The sequence below is a fragment of the Oryx dammah genome, unplaced genomic scaffold (genome assembly GCF_014754425.2).
Source record: "Oryx dammah isolate SB20612 unplaced genomic scaffold, SCBI_Odam_1.1 HiC_scaffold_2, whole genome shotgun sequence".
NCBI lineage: Eukaryota > Metazoa > Chordata > Mammalia > Artiodactyla > Bovidae > Oryx > Oryx dammah.
Genome location: NW_024070186.1, coordinates 180,973,838 through 180,992,403, shown reverse-complemented (window position 1 = coordinate 180,992,403; position 18,566 = coordinate 180,973,838). Strand labels below are relative to the sequence as shown.

At 42.8% G+C, this 18,566-nt stretch overlaps 1 non-coding gene across 1 annotated transcript; it reads right to left on the bottom strand.

The window, feature by feature from the left end:
* Positions 1-4,624: 4,624 nt before the first annotated feature.
* On the bottom strand, positions 4,625-4,697 carry TRNAE-UUC. Its single transcript has one exon. It is a non-coding gene; the product is annotated as a tRNA-Glu (tRNA).
* Between the last annotated feature and the right edge of the window lie 13,869 nt (positions 4,698-18,566).

The following is an 18,566-nucleotide window of genomic DNA, read 5'->3' as shown; positions in this document are numbered from 1 at the left end:
CCCCGGCAGGGTGCAGCGGACCTGCATATGGCATAAGCCCTCTTGGAGGAGGTTGCCATTAACCCCACCATAGAGCTGCCAGAACTTACACAGGACTGGGCAAACAGACTCTTGGAGGGCACAAACAAAACTTTGTGTGCACCAGGACCCAGGAGAAAGGAGCAGTGACCCCACAAGAGACAGACCCAGACTTGCTGGTGAGTGTCCGGGAGTCTCCAGTGGAGGCGTGGGTCAGTGCAGCGGTGGCCTGGCGTGGGACCAGGGGTACTGAGCGCAGCAGTGCATGCATGGGACCTTTTGAGGGAGGTCACCATTATCTTCATCACCTCCACCATACTTGGCCTCAGGTCAAAGAACACGGAGGGAACACAGCCCTGCCCATTAACAGAAAATTGGATTAAAGATTTACTGAGCATGGCCCCGCTCATCAGAACAAGGCCTAGTTTCCCCCTCGGTCAGTTTCTCCCATCAGGAAGCTTCCATAAGTCTCTTGTCATTATCCATCAGAGGACAAACAGAATGAAAACCACAAATACATGAAACTAATCAAACTGATCACATGGACTATAGCCTTGTCTAATTCAGTGAAACCATGAGCCATGCCATGTAGGGCCACCCAAGACAGACGGGTCGTGGTGGAGAGTTCTGACAAACTGTGGTCCACTGGAGAAGGGAATGGCAAACTACTTCAGTATTCTTGGCTTGAGAACTCCATGAACAGTATGAAAAGGCAAAAAGATAGGACACTGAAAGATGAACTTCCCAGGTCAGTAGGTGTCCAAAATTCTACTGGAGATCAGTGGAGAAATAACTCCAGAAACAATGAAGAGATGGAGCCAAAGCAAAAACAACACCCAGTTGTGGATGTGACTGATGATGGAATTAATGTTCAATACTGTAAAAAACAATATTGCATAGGAACCTGGAAGGTTAGGTCCATGAATCAAGGTAAATTGGAAGTGGTCAAACAGGAGATGGCAAGAGTGAATGTCGACATTTTAGGAATCAGCAAACTGAAATGGACTGGAATGGGTGAATTTAACTCAGATGACCATTATATCTACTACTGTGGGCAAGAATCCCTTAGAAGAAATGGAGTAGCCATCATGGTCAACAAAAGAGGCTGAAATGCAGTACTTGGGGGCAATCTCAAAATCGACAGAATGATCTCTGTTCGTTTCCAAGGCAAAACATTCAATATCACAGTAATCCAAGTCTATGCCCCAACCAGTAATGCTGAAGAAACTGAAATTGAATGGTTCTATGAAGACCTACAAGACCTTCTAGAACTAACACCCAAAAAAGATGTCCTCTTCATTATAGGGGACTGGAATGCAAAAGTAGGAAGTCAAGCGATACCTGGAGTAACAGGAAAATTTGGCGTTGGAGTACAGAATGAAGCAGGGCAAAGGCTAGCAGAGTTTGGCCAAGAGAATGCACTGGTGATAGCAAACACTCTCTTCCAACAACACAACAGAAGACTCTACACATGGACATCACCAGATGGTCAACACCAAAATCAGATTGATTATATTCTTTGCAGCCAAAGATGGAGAAGCTCTATACAGTCAGCAAAAACAAGACCAGGAGCTGACTGTGCCTCAGACCATGAACTCCTTATTGCCAAATTCAGACTTAAATTGAAGAAAGTGTGGAAAACTGCTAGACCATTCAGGTATGACCCAAATCAAATCCCTTACGATTATATAGTGGAAGTGAGAAATAGATTCAAGGGATTAGATCTGATAGACAGAGTGCCTGAAGAACTGTGGATGAAGGTTTATGACATAGTACAGAAGGCAGGGATCAAAATCATCCCCAAGAAAAAGAAATGCAAAAAGGTAAAAATGGTTGTCTGAGGAGATCTTACAAATAGCTGAGAAAATAAGAGAAGCTAAAGGTAAAGGAGAAAAGGAAAGATATACTCATTTGAATGCAGAGTTCCAAAGAATAGCAAGGAGAGATAAGAAAGCCTTGCTCAGTGATCAATGCAAAGAAATTGAGAAAAACAATAGAATAGGAAAGACTAGAGATCTCTTCAAGAAAATTAGAGATACGAAGGGAACATTTCATGCAAAGATGGGCTTGATAAAGGACAGAAATAGTTTGGACCTAAGAGAAGCAGAAGATATTAAGAAGAGGTGGCAAGAATACACAGAAGAACTATACAAAAAAAGATGTTCATGACCCAGATAACCACAATGGTGTGATCACTCACCTAGAACCAGACATTCTCGAATGCAAAGTCGAGTGGACCTTAGGAAGCATCACTAGGAAAAAGCTAGTGGAGGTGATGGAATTCCAGTTGAGCTATTTGAAATCCTGAAAGATGATGCTGCAAAAGTGCTGCACTCAATATGCCAGCAAATTTGGAAAACTCAGCAGTGGCCACAGGACTGGAAAAGGTCAGTTTTCATTCCAGTGCAAAAGAATGTTCAAAGTATTGCACAACTGCACTCATCTAACATGCTAGCAAAGTAATGCTCAAAATCCTCCAGGCCAGGCTTCAACAGTACGTGAACTGTGAACTTCCAGATGTTTAAGCTGGATTTAGAAAAGGCAGAGGAACAAGACATCAAATTGCCAACATCCATTGGATCATCTAAAAAGCAAGAGAGTTCCAGAAAAATATCTATTTCTGCTTTATTGACTACACCTAAGTCTACATCATGAGAAACGCTGGACTGGAAGAAACACAAGCTGGAATCAAGATTTCTGGGAGAAATATCAATAACCTCAGATATGCAGATGACACCACCCTTATGGCAGAAAGTGAAGAAGAACTAAAAAGCCTCTTGATGAAAGTGAAAGAGGAGAGTGAAAAAGTTGGCTTAAAGCTCAACATTCAGAAAATGAAGATCATGGCATCCGGTCCCATCACTTCATGGGAAATAGATGGGGAAACGGTGTCAGATTTTATTTTGGGGGACTCAAAAATCACTGCAGATGGTGACTGCAGCCATGAAATTAAAAGACACTTACTCCTTGGAAGAAAAGTTATGACCAACCTAGATGGCATATTCAAAAGCAAAGTCATTACTTTGCCGACTAAGGTCCATCTAGTCAAGGCTATGGTTTTTCCAGTGGTCATGTATGGATGTTAGTGTTGGACTGTGAAGAAGGCTGAGCGCTTAAGAATTGATGCTTTTGAACTGTGGTGTTGGAGAAGACCCTTGAGAGTCCCCTGGACTGGAAGGAGATCCTAAAGGAAATCAGTCCTGAATATTCATTGGACTACTATGTATAACTATTATGTGAGTGTGTGTGTGTGTAGATAGATTAAGAGATAAATAATGATTGATAAATGTGTATACATGGGTTATGCACATATATTTCCCAGTTCTGTCTGCTGAGAGGCATCAGAAATAGTGACACCTCTGTAGCACTGAGAAAATTGTAAAAATTTTAAAAAGAAAGTTTAAAAAGAAAGGTGATCGTCCACATCAGTCTCCATGAGTATATACATACAAACACATAATTACATGCTTTGAAAATCACCAGTGTTTGCTTTAAATAGATTATACTAAACACATCTCTTTGCAAATTCTTGTCATTTAGTTGCATAATATCCCATGAAAATATGCATATGCCACCATTTAACTGAACATTCTTTTCTTGATAGACATTCAGTGTATCATACTCTATTTTCAGTGTGTCCCAGTGTCTCGCTCCATAAACCAAGTCTGTGATGTCCATGTTAATGCTTTGGGCTAGAAATTTTCGTGGATGGTTTTGTGATCCCCTTCTGACAAAGGCATATCTTCTCTTTTTGTCTGTTGCAAATCCTTTTCTGTTTCCTACCGAACAATGGCACATTCTGAAGGGTTGCCCACATCTCTGGTTTTGGATTCACTCTTTACCCTCTCAAGCCCTCATCTGAAAAACCATTGTCCCTTGTGCACTGAGGCAAGAGGCATTGTATGTTGCTCAGCAACCCAGGGGCAGTGAGAATAAAAAATAGGAGAGTGAGTGGAGATTGGTCAGAAACACGTTCACAGGCCAGGAGGATGGGATGAGGAGAAATTGAGACCAGGTCTGGAAAAAGCAGTGGATAGTACAGGTTCATCATATTAAGTGGTACCATATAGTATTTGTCCTTTTGTGTCTGGCTTACGTCACTTAGCATAATGTCCTCCAGATTCATCCATGTTGTCACAAATGACAGGATTTCCTTAATAAAGAGGTTAAACAAAGAACTGTCTCCTAATAGAAAGGATGGATATTTCATTTCAGGGTGGAAGACTCATCTATCCTGAACTGTTTAAACAGATGTGGCAGAATGATAGTTAATCCAGTATTTAGTGTTTCCCCCAAATCTTACATATTCTGTAGAATTCTCAGAGCAGGTATGGAAGTGGGAGGCAGTCTCACTGCCTGGGTGCTTTGCAAAGCAGTGGGGCCCTGCCATGTGGTCTAGAATTCAAGATGAAGTTCTTGGGAAGTAGGTAGGTGATAGTTTGTATGAAGTACGGAAGACCAGTGTGGACCTTTGATTCTATGAACTGGGCAATCACAGAGATACAAAGCTCTGTGGGTTCCTTTTTTTGTTGTTGCTTTGTTTTGGGGGGGTTTGGGGGTCTGTTTGTCTGGTTTTGGCTGTGCCACACAGCATGTGACATCTTAGTTCCCCAACCAGGGATTGAACCTAAGCACTCTGCATTGAAAATGCAGAGTCTTAACCACTGGACCACCAAGGAAGTCCCCAAAGGTCTGTGGGAATGGGACAGCATTCATCTGGCTCATCCTTGTGTCTCCACCACCTGTACTGCACCTACACAAAGAAATCTCTCAATGATTTGTTGAATTAAGAACTGGATATTGCAATGAATAAATAAACCAGTATGTGCATGCATGCTAAAACCCGTCAGTCTTGTTTGACTCTTAGTGACCCTATGGACTGTATCCCACCTAGTTCCTCTGTCCCACAGGAACTCTCCAAGCAAGAATACTGGAGTGGGTCGCCATGCCCTCTTCCAGGGGCTCTTTCCAACCTAAGGATCAAACCTGTGTCTGTTTTGTCTCCTGCACTGACGGCCAGGTTCTTTACCACTAGCGCTACCTGGGAAGCCCAAATAAACCAGAGGGGAAGTTTTTGCTTTTGCTTCTAAACAAACATGTAGTTTTCATCTTGAAGGAAAGGGGCCACCTGTCCTAGAAGTCTCAACAGCTATACTTCACCTCCTGATTCCCAGGCTTCAGTGTGGAGAATAAGAATTAACGTCCCATTTTTCCTACCTTTTCCTGAGAATAGCAACAACAAAAAAAACCCTGAACCTGGACTTTAGTAGTCTTAGCTGGGTGTGAGTGAAACCTGTAGGCACAAAGCCACCTCAGGGTGGTTAACTCCTATAGCAAGTTAGAGAGAAGCACTCATATTTTTACCCATAGATTGGCAAGTATTAATGCCTTAAAAAAATTTAAATTACGAAAAACAGTGGTGAGACTATGAAGAAACAGTGACTTTCAAGTACTGCTGTTACGAAAGTAATTTGGCAATACCTTTTAAAATCAGAAGTGCTCTAAACGATTCCATGATTGCTACCTGCCCTGGAGACACACTCCCATATGTACTGCAGCATAACTTACTTTAGTGAAAAGGTAGGAGCAAGTTAATATTTATTAAGAGGGGAATAGTTAAATCAAATAAAATGGCATAGAGCTATGAAATGGGATATTTTTGAATGAAATAAAAATTTCTCAAGAATGGTGCAGAATGATAGCATTAATTTAAGACACAGAGAGATTCTATTTGTATACTTATAGCAAATTCTTCCCAGGCTGATGGTAACCACTACGTTTGGGTATGGGAAGAAGAGACAGAGACTGGGTTAGTGATCTAATGCAACATTTACTTTATATGAAAAATTTTAACTTACTGGGAGAGTGAATATAAGTTCAGTGTAGATAGTGGTTAACTAGGGATATCAACTTTTTAAAATTTGATGTTTTGAATCCTGTCTTTGCCACTTACTGGAGAAGGAAATGGCAACCCACTCCAGTATTCTTGCCTGGAAAATCCCATGGACGGAGGAGCCTGGCAGGCTACATACCATGGGGTCGCAAAGAGTCGGACACAATTGAGCAACTTCACTTTCACTTCTTTTTTTATTCAGCTGTGTGACCTTAGGCACCTTGGTTAACCTCTCTGTGCCCCCATTTTCCTCATCTGTAACATAGTATCATCATCATATCTGCCTTCTAGCACATTAAGGAGATTTACAATGTTAATACAAATAAAATACTTAGAAAGGTGCCCAGCACATAGTAAACCATCAGTAAATGCTAGCTATCAATGTTACTCATATAGTTAAAGTCAGCTAAAATATTTTTCAGGCTATAAAAGAAGGAAAGAAGAAAAGAAGGAAGCAAGAAGAGTTTATGCTACTCTTTCCAAAGTAAAGACAGCCTTTGATCAAAACAGTGTGTTTTCAAAACAAAATGTCCTCTTGAATCATTCAGAAATGTCATCCTCTTCCTCCCACAATCGGGGTAATTATCACGGCTGGGAGCTATTTCTTTAACACATACCCAATCATGATGTGGCAGCCCAAGAGTTCAGAGACAGGGAAATGTCTTTCTCTCTCTTTTTCTTTTTAACATAATCTAAATTTAACAAGCCCATTAAAGCAAAGGTTTCAACAGTTGACACTGAACTGATTACAATATTTAATAAATCCTACTCCCAAATGAGGGCTTTTAACCGCCAGCCAGAAACCAAAGTTGTACTATGTTCATCCCTTTTGTGCCAAGATTTTGTGGGAGTGTGCTATGGGGAACCCCCTTTGTGCTCCATCAAAGCAATGGAAGTAATTATGAATACCTTTTAAAGTGCCATTTATAGGTCCCAATTGACTTCACAATGCTTCAGAAAGCTGGGATCTAGGTGTTTTTTTTTTCCCCCTACAGCAGAGTAAGATGCTATTTTGATGGAAAGGAAACAAAATCTCACCATTCTGAGACCCTAAAACATGGCCAAGGATATTTAGTTCCCACCCTGGATCTGTAATGTGAGGGTAGCCACCTTGTCTTTCTAGACTTGGCTCAGCTGTAAAACAAAAGGATTTGATCAGATGAGGATTTTGCTTTGCTAGTTTATGCTTCTGTGGTTACAGTTCCGGAGTCACTGCCTTTTGCTAAGTGACTGAAGAAAGACACATTCCCCATGGAGATTGATTCATGGCCTCTGTTTCCCCTATGCAGATATATTCCTGTACACCGAGGTCCTTGTGTCATCGTTAAACTGCTTCCTGCTGGGATCTGCAAGGGAGAAGCTTGGCTCAAAATTAGTGTGGCAGATGGGGTGGGGTCTCCATGCTGAAGGAAAGGGGGTGCTTTCCTTCCAAGGCCCAAGAGTGGGCTCTTGTCTATTACCCAGAAATTAATTTTTTGAGGAGACACACATGCTGGCCAAGGAAGAGACTTTATCGGGAAGGGGTTCCCGGAGGAGAGAAAGAGAACTGCTCTGCCACGTGGCTCACAGTCTTGGGCCCTACAGTAACTGGGTGGATTTCCAACCCTGGCCAATCGTTCTGACTCAGGGTCCTTCCTGGTGGCTGTGTGCGTCTCTTCCAGGATGGATTTCTGCGAGGAGGATTCTGGGAGATTGCTTGGACATATGGACTGGAGTTTTCTCTCTCCTTTTGACTGTTCTTGGATTCTTCCAGTTGGTGGTGTTCTTTACCACAACCTCCTATTTAAGGTCACTCATGCAGGTGTTTACAAAGGTGTCTGGCCAGGGCAAGTGCTTTTGGTTAGTGGTTCGCCTAACACCCCCATTCTGGAAAGGTCTTTCCTGCTTTGAGGAAAAGTGGAGTGTCTGCAGACTGGAAACAAAAAGCATGGGAAAAGTGGATCCCAGAGGCATCTGGGACTGTCCTGGAAAAGAATTGCATCTCTCAGATCATCTTTCTCTCAAAGCACTTGAGGATAAATCAGTGTCACCAAGCCTCTGAGCATCTTAGTCTCTGACTCTTGCCTACATCATTTTCAGACAAGACCCGATCCTCTCAGGTATGTATGTCTATCTCCAGTTTTTTTTTTTTTTGTCTCCCAAGGGGCAGCTTTTTGCTTTTCCTTAGGGGCATTTATCCCTTGGCTGTTAGTGCTTTGGTCTCTCTCTACATTTCCTTCTCTTTTCCGTCTATTTTTTTTTTTTTCTTTTTGGCCTGAAATTGACTGACCTTTGTGGCTTATGGGCTTGTGTCTAAAATAGTTGAGGCTGTTAAAGATTCAAAATTTACAGCCAGATAAAAGAATAAGGCAGCCTCTGAAAATTTCAGTACGAGATACCAGCCCAAGGGTAAGTGCCCTTGACAGCCAGCATTCGCAGCCTTAGGGGAATCCTTCTCTCGGAGGCTCTCGGCTGCAGGCCCAATGGGAAACACTAAGATGAATCAGACTAGCCCCAGGTTCCCGGGGAGGGAGAGAAAGCCGGAGAACTGTGTATCATCTGTTTTCCTGACTCATGGCTGTGGGCTGCTTAGAAAACCACCCAGAAAGGTCCTTATATCAGATGAGCTGCTGGCCTCACGCCCCTCTGATTCCCAGGGAAATCATGATTTGGCTGATTGTAGGATATTTTTTGGAACACCAGCCTGGGCATCAGTACACACCAGAAAGGCGTGTGTCCTCCTGGAAGATGGACAGGATGTTCCAGAGGCTGGTAGCCAAGGAGATCTCTCCTTCCCCTTCCCTCCTCCAGCACCTGGCTGCATCAGGGAAGGGCAGGAGGCTGAGACACAGGACAGTACCTGCTTAGGCCATGTGGTCCTCCCAATTAGCCATGGCTGCACTGTTCCCAGGCCCAAGGTCACATGAGGGCATGATCTGGTTTGTGCTATAGGGTCTAATATGATGCTTGGCATGCAGTCAAGAAAAATATCTATTGGCTGAATTTGTAAAAGATGGTTTAGGCCCTGGAAGCAGGTCTCAATTCTAGCAGAATATTTTACAGCAACCACGCCCTCAACCCCACACCCATCACCCCCCACCCCAATGCACCCCCCAACACACACACTGTTCCCAGCCAGGGCTGCCTCTTCTTGACTCCCCTTGTTTTTCCACCATAAAAAAAGCAGAATGATAGATGGGAGAAAAGTAAAGTGGCTGCTTCCAAAGAGGAGCTGGGACACACTGATGAGGGAATTGTAGCATCTGTGAACCAGTGCCGAATGGAATCTCAAACACAGAGTTTTAGGTAGAGTCGAAAAGACTAGCTTTATTGCTCTGCCAAGCAAAGGGGGAACACACGCTCTCAAAACTGTGTCCCAACAGAGGGGATGGGGGAGCAGGAGGCTTGGTGAGGAGTTTTATAGCAATGGTTTAGGAACTCAAGGGAAGGGCTGCTGATAAGGATCAGGATGTGTGCAGGGCCTGAATTCCTTTAATCTGGCCTCAGGTGGTCTTTTGATGAGCTGTGGTTTTCCGGTTATCAAACTGTGACCTTCTGTCTGGAATGAGGAATGCTTCATTAAGTAGTTAATATCTTCTCTTTACTGGGGGTTTTAGTTCTGCAGAGAGCTCAGTTCAGTTCGGTTCAGGTCAGTCGCTTGGTCGTGTTTGACTCTTTGCAACCCCATGAATCGCAGCATGCCAGGCCTCCCTGTCCATCACCAACTCCCGGAGTTCACTCAGACTCACGTCCATCAAGTCCGTGATGCCATCCAGCCATCTCATCCTCTGTCATCCCCTTCTCCTCCTGCCCCCAATCCCTCCCAGCATCAGAGTCTTTTCCAATGAGTCAACTCTTTGCATGAGGTGGCCAAAGTACTGGAGTTTCAGCTTTAGCATCATTCCTTCCAAAGAAATCCCAGGGCTGATGTCCTTCAGAATGGACTTGTTGGATCTCCTTGCAGTCCAAGGGACTCTCAAGAGTCTTCTCCAACACCACAGTTCAAAAGCATCAATTCTTTGGTGCTCAGCTTTCTTCACAGTCCAACTCTCACATCCATACATGACTACTGGAAAAACCATAGCCTTGACTAGACGGACCTTTGTTGGCAAAGTAATGATTCTGCTTTTGAATATGCTGTCTAGGTCGGTCATCACTTTCCTTCCAAGGAGTAAGCATCTTTTAATTTCATGGCTGCAGTCACCATCTGCAGTGATTTTAGAGCCCCCCAAAATAAAGTCTGCCACTGTTTCCACTGTTTCCCCATCTATTCCCCAAGAAGTGATGGGACCGGATGCCGTGATCTTCGTTTTCTGAATGTTGAGCTTTAAGCCAACTTTTTCACTCTCCTCTTTCATCAAGAGGCTTTTGAGTTCCTCTTCACTTTCTGCCATAAGGGTGGTGTCATCTGCATATCTGAGGTTATTGATATTTCTCCCAGCAATCTTGATTCCAGCTTGTGCATCTTCCAGCCCAGCATTTCTCATGATGTACTCTGCATAGAAGTTAAATAAGCAGGGTAACAATATACAGCCTTGACGGGCTCCTTTTCCTATTTGGAACCAGTCTGTTGTTCCATGGTCAGTTCTAACTGTTGCTTCCTGACCTGCATATAGGTTTCTCAAGAGGCAAGTTAGGTGGTCTGGTATTCCCATCTTTTTTAGAATTTTCCACAGTTATTGTGGTCCCCACAGTCAAAGGCTTTGGCATAGTCAATAAAGCAGAAATAGATGTTTTTCTGGAACTCTCTTGCTTTTTTGATGATCCAGCGGATGTTGGCAATTTGATCTCTGGTTCCTCTGCCTTTTCTCAAACCAGCTTGAACATCTGGAAGTTCACGGTTCACGTATTGTTGAAGCCTGGCTTGGAGAATTTTGAGCATTACTTTACTAGCATGTGATATGAGTGCAATTGTGCGGTAAGTTTGATCATTCTTTGGCATTGCCTTTCTTTGCGATTGGAATGAACACTGACCTTTTCCAGTCCTGTGGCCACTGCTGAGTTTTCCAAATTTGCTGGCATACTGAGTGCAGCACTTTCACAGCATCATCTTTCAGGATTTGAAATAGCTCAACTAGAATTCCATCACTTCCACTAGCTGTGTTCATAGTGATGCTTTCTAAGGCCCACTGGACTTCCCATTCGAGGATGTCTGGCCCTAGGTGAGTGATCACAGCATTGTGATTATCTTGGTCGTGAAGATCTTTTTTGTAGAGTTCTTTTGTGTATTCTTGCCACCTCTTCTTAATATCTTCTGCTTCTGTTAGGTCCATACCATTTCTGTCCTTTATTGAGCCCATCTTTGCATGAAATGTTCCCTTGGTATCTCTAATTTTCTTGAAGAGATCTCTAGTTTTTCCCATTCTGTTCTTTTCCTCTATTTCTTTGCACTGTTCGCTGAAGAAGGCTTTCTTATCTCTTCTTGCTATTCTTTGGAACTCTGCATTCAGATGCTTGTATCTTTCCTTTTTTCCTTTGCTTTTCGCTTCTCTTCTTTTCACAGCTATTTGTAAGGCCTCCTCAGACAGCCATTTTGCTTTTTTTGCATTTCTTTTCCATGGGGATGGTCTTGATCCCTGTCTCCTGTACAATGTCACAAACCTCACTCCATAGTTCATCAGGCACTCTGTCCATCAGATCTAGTCCATTAAATCTATTTCTCACTTCCACTGTATAATCATGAGAGCTCAGAGATATTTTTATCTATATCCCTTGAGGGGAATCAGCACCCTGCCCCAAGGATGCAGTATTGTTTGTTGACTGCTCCTTCTTCTCTGCATCCCCTCTCTTCCCTGATTAGCAACTGTGTGAACCTTTAGAACTCCGGGAAGGTCAGGAAACGGGGGACACAGAAAGTCTCTTGTGCCCAGGAGCCCCATGGAGTCCTACTCAGCCTCAACATCAGGGGTCGAAAGGAGACTTAATTTAACCTGTATAAAAATTATCTTTGACTTAAAAACAATCATATACAGAAATTGTCCTATCAAATATTAATATTAAACTTTGAATATATAATATAATACGGCACATGGCAAAGCGTTTGAAAAGTACTATGTGTGCATGTTTTAGTTACTCAGTCGTGTCTGAGTCTTTGCAACCCCTGGACTGTAGCCCACAAGGCTCCTCTGCCCATGGAATTCTCCAGGCAAGAATACTGGAATGGGGAGCTATTCCTTTCTCCAGGGGATCTGGCTGACCCAGGGATTGAGCTCAGGTCTCCTGTATTGCAGGCAGATTTTTACCTTCTGAGCCACCAGGGAAGCCCTTAAAAGTACTATTTCCACTGACAATGAAGTTTCCCATTGACCCTTGCAGTTGACCTCCCAAGAGAGGTCAACCTCCTGCTTCTTGCAACCTGTGACTGTGTCACCTTTCATGGCAAGTGGGACTCTCCTGATGTGATTAAGCTCAGGATTTTGAGTTGGGAAGGTTTTCCTGGATTATCCAAATGGATCCAGTGTAAACACAAGGGTCCTTTTCAGAAGGAAATAGGAGGGTGACAATCAGAGTCTGAAAAAGAGATGTGATGACAGAAACAGAGGTAGAGAGAGGCAGGGCCATGAGCAAAGCAATGTGGCAGCCTCTGGAAGATGGAAAAGGCAAGTACATAGGTTCCTGCCTAGAGCTTTCAGAAAGAATGCAGCCCTCCCCACTGATTTTAGGACTTCTGACATTGAGAACTATAAGATAAAGTGTGTTGTTTTAAACCCCTGAATGATGATTTGTTAAAGCAGCAGTAGGCAATTAAAACAACCTCTGACTTCTTAGATCCTCTTCCCAGAGGCAATTTACGGCCCCCTGTACTCTTGTCTCCTTCAAGAAACAAGATACACTTGACCCTTGAGCAAGGTAATGGTTAGGGGCTCCAATACCCCTGTGCAGTTGAGAATCGACATATAACTTTACAGTCAGCCCTCTTATCCAAAGTTCTGCATCCCTGGATTCAGCCAAGTTCAGATCACATAGTACTGCAGTAAGTATTCAATGAAAAGAATCTGTGTATACGTGGACCCCTGTGTAGCTCAAACCTGTGTTGTTCAAGAGTGAGCTATATGTATGACATATGTGTATATATATATATAAAACATAAATTATATGGCAAAACTATACACACATATATACAGATATACATGTGGAAATACACAGATGCAGAGATGTGTGTGTGTGTGTGTGTGTGCTCCATTGTGTCTAATTCTTAAGAATCCCTTTGACTATAGCCAGCCAGGCTCCTCCATACATGGGATTTTCCAGGCAAAAATACTCGAGTGGGTTGCCATTTCTGGATATATCAATACATAGGTAGTATAGATAATAGGGCTTCCCTGATAGCTCAGTTGGTAAAGAATCCACCTGCAATGCAGGAGACCCTGGTTCAATTCCTGGGTAGGGAAGATCTGCTGGAGAATGGATAGGCTACCCACTCCAGTATTCTTGGGCTTCACTTGTGGCTCAGCTGGTAAAGAATCCGCCTGCCATACAGAAGACTTGGGTTCGATCCCTGGGTTGGGAGGATCCCCTGGAGAAGGGAAAGGCTACCCACTCCAGTATTCTGGCCTGGAGAATTCCAGGGACTGTATAGTCCATTGGGTTGCAAAGCGTTGGACACAACTGAGCGACTTTCACTATTCACTGTTCATTAATATAGATAATATACATATCATATCTATAAAATATAGATATTTATTAAATGTCTGCATCCAGATATTAAATATAAAAGCCATTAAGAATCCATGCTCAGATACATATGTATGTTTGCTTTATTTTACACGGAGTTTGTACCATACATCTTTCCTCACCTTGCTTTCTTCTCCTAACAGTGTAGCTTGGAGACTTTTCAATATCAGTGCACACAGATATGCTTTGTTCCTCCAAATAAATATTTTAATAGAAAAAAATCAGCAGGAAATTCCTTGAGACTTGTGTTTTGATTTCTAGATTCTCACTCCATGGATCTGCTTCCTAGGTGCTCCCTCTTTAGTTCCCTGAAGGGCTTTATTGATGATTCAGTGGGTGGTGATGGAGAGGAAGAAAGCTGTCTTATTTCTGATATCCTATCCACTTATTTCTCTCTGCCTCCCCCCACCCCCACTCTTCTCATAGGGAAGTGCCTTCTTCTAACAGAAAGAAAACACAGTCAGGCCAGAAGAATTGGTGTAAGTGGTGCCTGAACACGGTGTGTTTATCCCATAAATGGATTTAGTCCATTTCGAAATCTCCTGCTACTTATTTCTCTGAAACCAGGGAGTCCTGGTTTCAAATTCTGTCTGAGCACTAATTAGGGTTGTGAACGTGCCCTGCTATTTCATCTTGGAAGACCGGCCTCTGTGCATATCAGGTTCAGCTCTTAGTGGCATTGAATATCAAATTAAATGAGACACCGCAAATAAAGAACCCAGCACCATGCCCATGTTGGAGGTTCCCAAGACTACCCTTGGTTTTCAGGATCCTATAGAAAAGCTCAGAAAAGCTGTTATATTCACAGTTATGGTTTATGACAGTGAAGTGAAAGTTGCTCAGTCGTGTCCGACTCTTTGCGACCCCATGAACTATACAGTACACAGAATTCTCCAGACCGGAATACTGGTGTGGGTAGCTTTTCCCTTCTCCAGGGGATCTTCCCAAGCCAGGGATCGAACCCAGGTCTCCCACATTGCAGGTAGATTCTTTACCAGCTGAGCCACAAGGGAAGCCCATGACAGTGAAAGAATGCATATTAAAGGCAGCAAAAGGAATAGATACGTAGGGTAGAATCCTTCCATTTGTGTTCTCCGTAAGGAGAGAGCTTAATGCTCTCAGCGATGACATGTGACAACACTCATGAAGTATTACCAACTAGGGAAGCTCACACAAGCTTTGGTGTGCAGGGTTTTTGTCAGGGGTCAGTTACATAAGATGGAGCATCCCCACATTTCAATGTCAAATTGATATATCATGCTCCAAAGCTCCAGGCATAAAAAGTGATAATTTGCCCTACATCACATTGCTAGTATAAACAACCAGGCATGACCCAAAGTTCAGATGTCCAAAGATGCTCTTATCAGGCAGACTATTTCAAGGATATTCACAGGTCATCTCCCAGGCACTGATAAAGGACAAGTCTTGAAAAGCTCTGTAACACACTGGTTTTGGGCAAACAGTGTCTGCTGAGTTAAACCTTTCTGCACAATAGTCGTCATCACAGTAAATAAAGGCTTGTTTCTCTCTCCAAATCCCTACCTTCCTTTCAACTCAAAGACACCAAGCTCTGTCATTGTGCAAAATGTCTGTTCAGCATCATCTTACTTGATGTCCACAGTGATTTTCAGTGGTATCATTTGTTTCTTATTTTACAGAAAGTGAAAGTGAAAGTTAAGTCACTCAGTCATGTCTGACACTTTGTGACCCCGTGGACTGTAGGCTTCTCTGTTCATGGGATTCTCCAGGCAAGAATACTGGAGTGGGTTGCCATTTCCTTCTTCAGGGGATCTTTCCGACCCAGGGATCGAACCCAGGTCTCCCGCATTGCAGGCAGATGCTTTAACCTCTGAGCCACCAGTTGAGCTCATTTTACAGAAGATGAAACCAAGCCCAGAGAGGTTGAGTAATGTTTTTAACCTCACATGCCTACTGTGTTCAGGGAGAGGATTCAAGTCAAGCCTCTGACAACACAGCCTATACTATAATCATTTCTGCTTTACCCACGTTTACTAAAATGGAGACCAAACAGATGACTGACATGGCACTTTGCATGGAGGCTCAGCAAATCCATGATGTTTTTTTCATCTACTTCTTAAACATCATTTCCCCAAGAAAGACTTCTGTGGATCGTCAAACTTAATTCAATCTACCCGTCAGCACAGTCATAAGCAATTTGTACTAAGGACAATCAGGAAGAAATGGAGTTTAAGTCACGAAAAGAAGTGGATGAAGACAGGATATCTCATTTGCTGCCACGGGTCATTGGTCACCCTGTCCTTGGCCGAGAGGGTGGGGACCACTTCCTCTGTCAGTTGTCAAGGAAGCTCATCCTGGGCAAACACCTGATTGCTCCCTTGGCAGGGGAAGTAGCAGACTTTGATGTTTGTAAGAAAGGCATTTGCCGAGGGAGAAAGGGCATGACATTTGTACAGTCTTTTAAACCATTATTTTAAATGTTAAATGTTTCCATTTCTTGGCCTCTGGGCCAGATTCCCAAATCACACCATTATTTAAAAGTTTGCATAGTGGTGCATTTTAACGTGGCTTTGAAGTACACAGGAAAACTGTTAATAACAATTATTTTAAATTCATAATAGCTATTTTTCCTATTATGTATTATAAGTTGCTTGCAAGCAAGAATCCTTTCTGACATATTCATCAGTACTATTGATGTCTACAACAATGCGGGATGCTTAGACTTTGAAGAAATACTGGATGAATAAGTACATGAATAAATTAATACAGTGTAATAAGAAGTGTGTTCTCCTTATAGATAGTTTCTTACACCCTCTGGGAGCACTGACCTCTTGGGGATAAAATGCTCTTTTGTTAGTATAGGCAGAAGGGCATATAGACTGAATTGTGTATCCCAAGAATTCTTATAGTTAAGTCCTAATCCCCAGTGCAACTGTATTTAGAGACAGTATCTTTATGGAGGTAATTTAGGTTAAATGAGGTCATAAGGGGGCTTCCCCAATGACTAAACAGGTAAAATATCTGCCCGCAATGCAGGAGACACAGGAGACAAGGGTTTGATCTCTGGATCAGGAAGATCTTCTGGAGTAGGAAATGGCAAACCACTCTAGTATGCTTGCCTGAAAAACCCCATGGACAGAAGAGCCTGGTGGGCTATTGTCCATGGGGTTGCAAAGAGTCAGACATGACTGAATGGCTAAGCACAGATGCATGCATGGAGTCATAAGGAAAGAGCTCTGATCCCATAGTGCACTTGTGAGAGGAGGCGCCGGAGTTCTCGCTCTCTCCAGCATGTGAGAAGTGAGAGGGAGGCCATCAGCAAGCAAGAGAGCTCTCACCAGAAACCACACTGGTCAGCACCTTGATCTTGGACTTCCCAACATTTGGAATTTTAAGGGAAAAAAATGTCTGTCATCTAAGCCACTCAGTCTATGTTATTTTATTATGGCAGCCTGGGTAGAATAATACAAAGGCTATAGAAGTTAAGGACACCTGCCTAGAATACAGAGTTGCCTGAATTCAATGCCTATCTCTGCAACTTTCTACCTCTGCAAGTCTTATCTTATTAACGATCCTCTCCGTGCCTCTATTTCCCTACTTATATGATGGTGATAATAGCATTAATCTATCTCACAAGGTTTTGAGGATTAAAGCACTCGTTGTTACCTTGCAAGTGCTTAGAACAGAACCCAGGACATGACATGAGCTATATGAATGAGGCAGGTTGTGTTTCCAGAGATGGTCAGAGCAAGGTCTCATTCCACATGCTGCTTTGTCATGAGATCTCATAACTTACTCATGAAGAAAGAGGTGGAGTCCGTGTTCTCTTTGCTTAAATCTGGGTTTCCCCATGACCTGCTTGGACCAACTCAATGTGGCAGGAGAAGGTGGTTTAATTTTAGGCTTTAAAAGATCAGCTTCCATCCTCATCTCTCAGAACATGACTTTTTGGAACCCAGGCACTATGCTATGAGGAAATAAGCCATGAGGAGGCCCAGATGCAAGAAAACCAAGACCCCAGCTCTAAGTGGTATCTGACACCAAGTGTCAGCCATGCAAATGAGGTATCTGACACCATGTGTCAGCCATGTGAATGAGGTCATCTCAGCTTTCCCAGAATCTCAGTCATACCATCTGAAGCAAGAATACCACCACCCCAAACCCCACAAAGTCATGAAAATAATACAATGCTATTGTTTCAAGACCTAAAATTTGGAGTAGATTTAACACAAGAGGTAACCAAAGCAAAAATTAGTACCAAAAGTTGTGTCCTATGCACACACACACAAAAAAAACCTAAAGGTGTGGCACTAGCTTTGGCATTGGAAGACAGCATAAATTGAAGGGCAGTGAGGAGACACTTAATAGAGGCTGGAAAGGTGATGAGAAAATAGTTATTGGTGATTTGAGAAAGGGAGACCCATGGTAGGTAATAGCACAGTATTTGGCAACACTTTACTTATGGCAAGGTGACAGATAGAAGATATACCTAATAAATATATGACTAAGATGGTTTTCTTTTTTCTTTTTTCTTTATTTATTTTTTTACTTTATTTTAGTTTACAATTCTGTATTGGTTTTGCCATACATTGACATGAATCTGCCACGGGTATACATGAGTTCCCAATCCTGAACCCCCCTCCCACCTTCCACCCCATATCATCTCTCTGGATCATCCCAGTGCACCAGCCCCAAGTGTCCTGTATCCTGCATCGAACATAGACTGGCGATTTGTTTCTTACATGATAGTATACATGTTTCAGTGCCATTCTCCCAAATCATCCCACCCTCGCCCTCTCCCACAGAGTCCAAAAGTCCGTTCTATACATCTGTGTCTCTTTTGCTGTCTCACATACAGGGTTATCATTACCATCTTTCTAAATTCCATATATATGTGTTAGTATACTGTATTGGTGTTTTTCTTTCTGGCTTACTTCACTCTGTATAATCGGCTCCAGTTTCATCCATCTCATTAGAACTGATTCAAAAGCATTCTTTTTAATTGCTGAGTAATACTCCATTG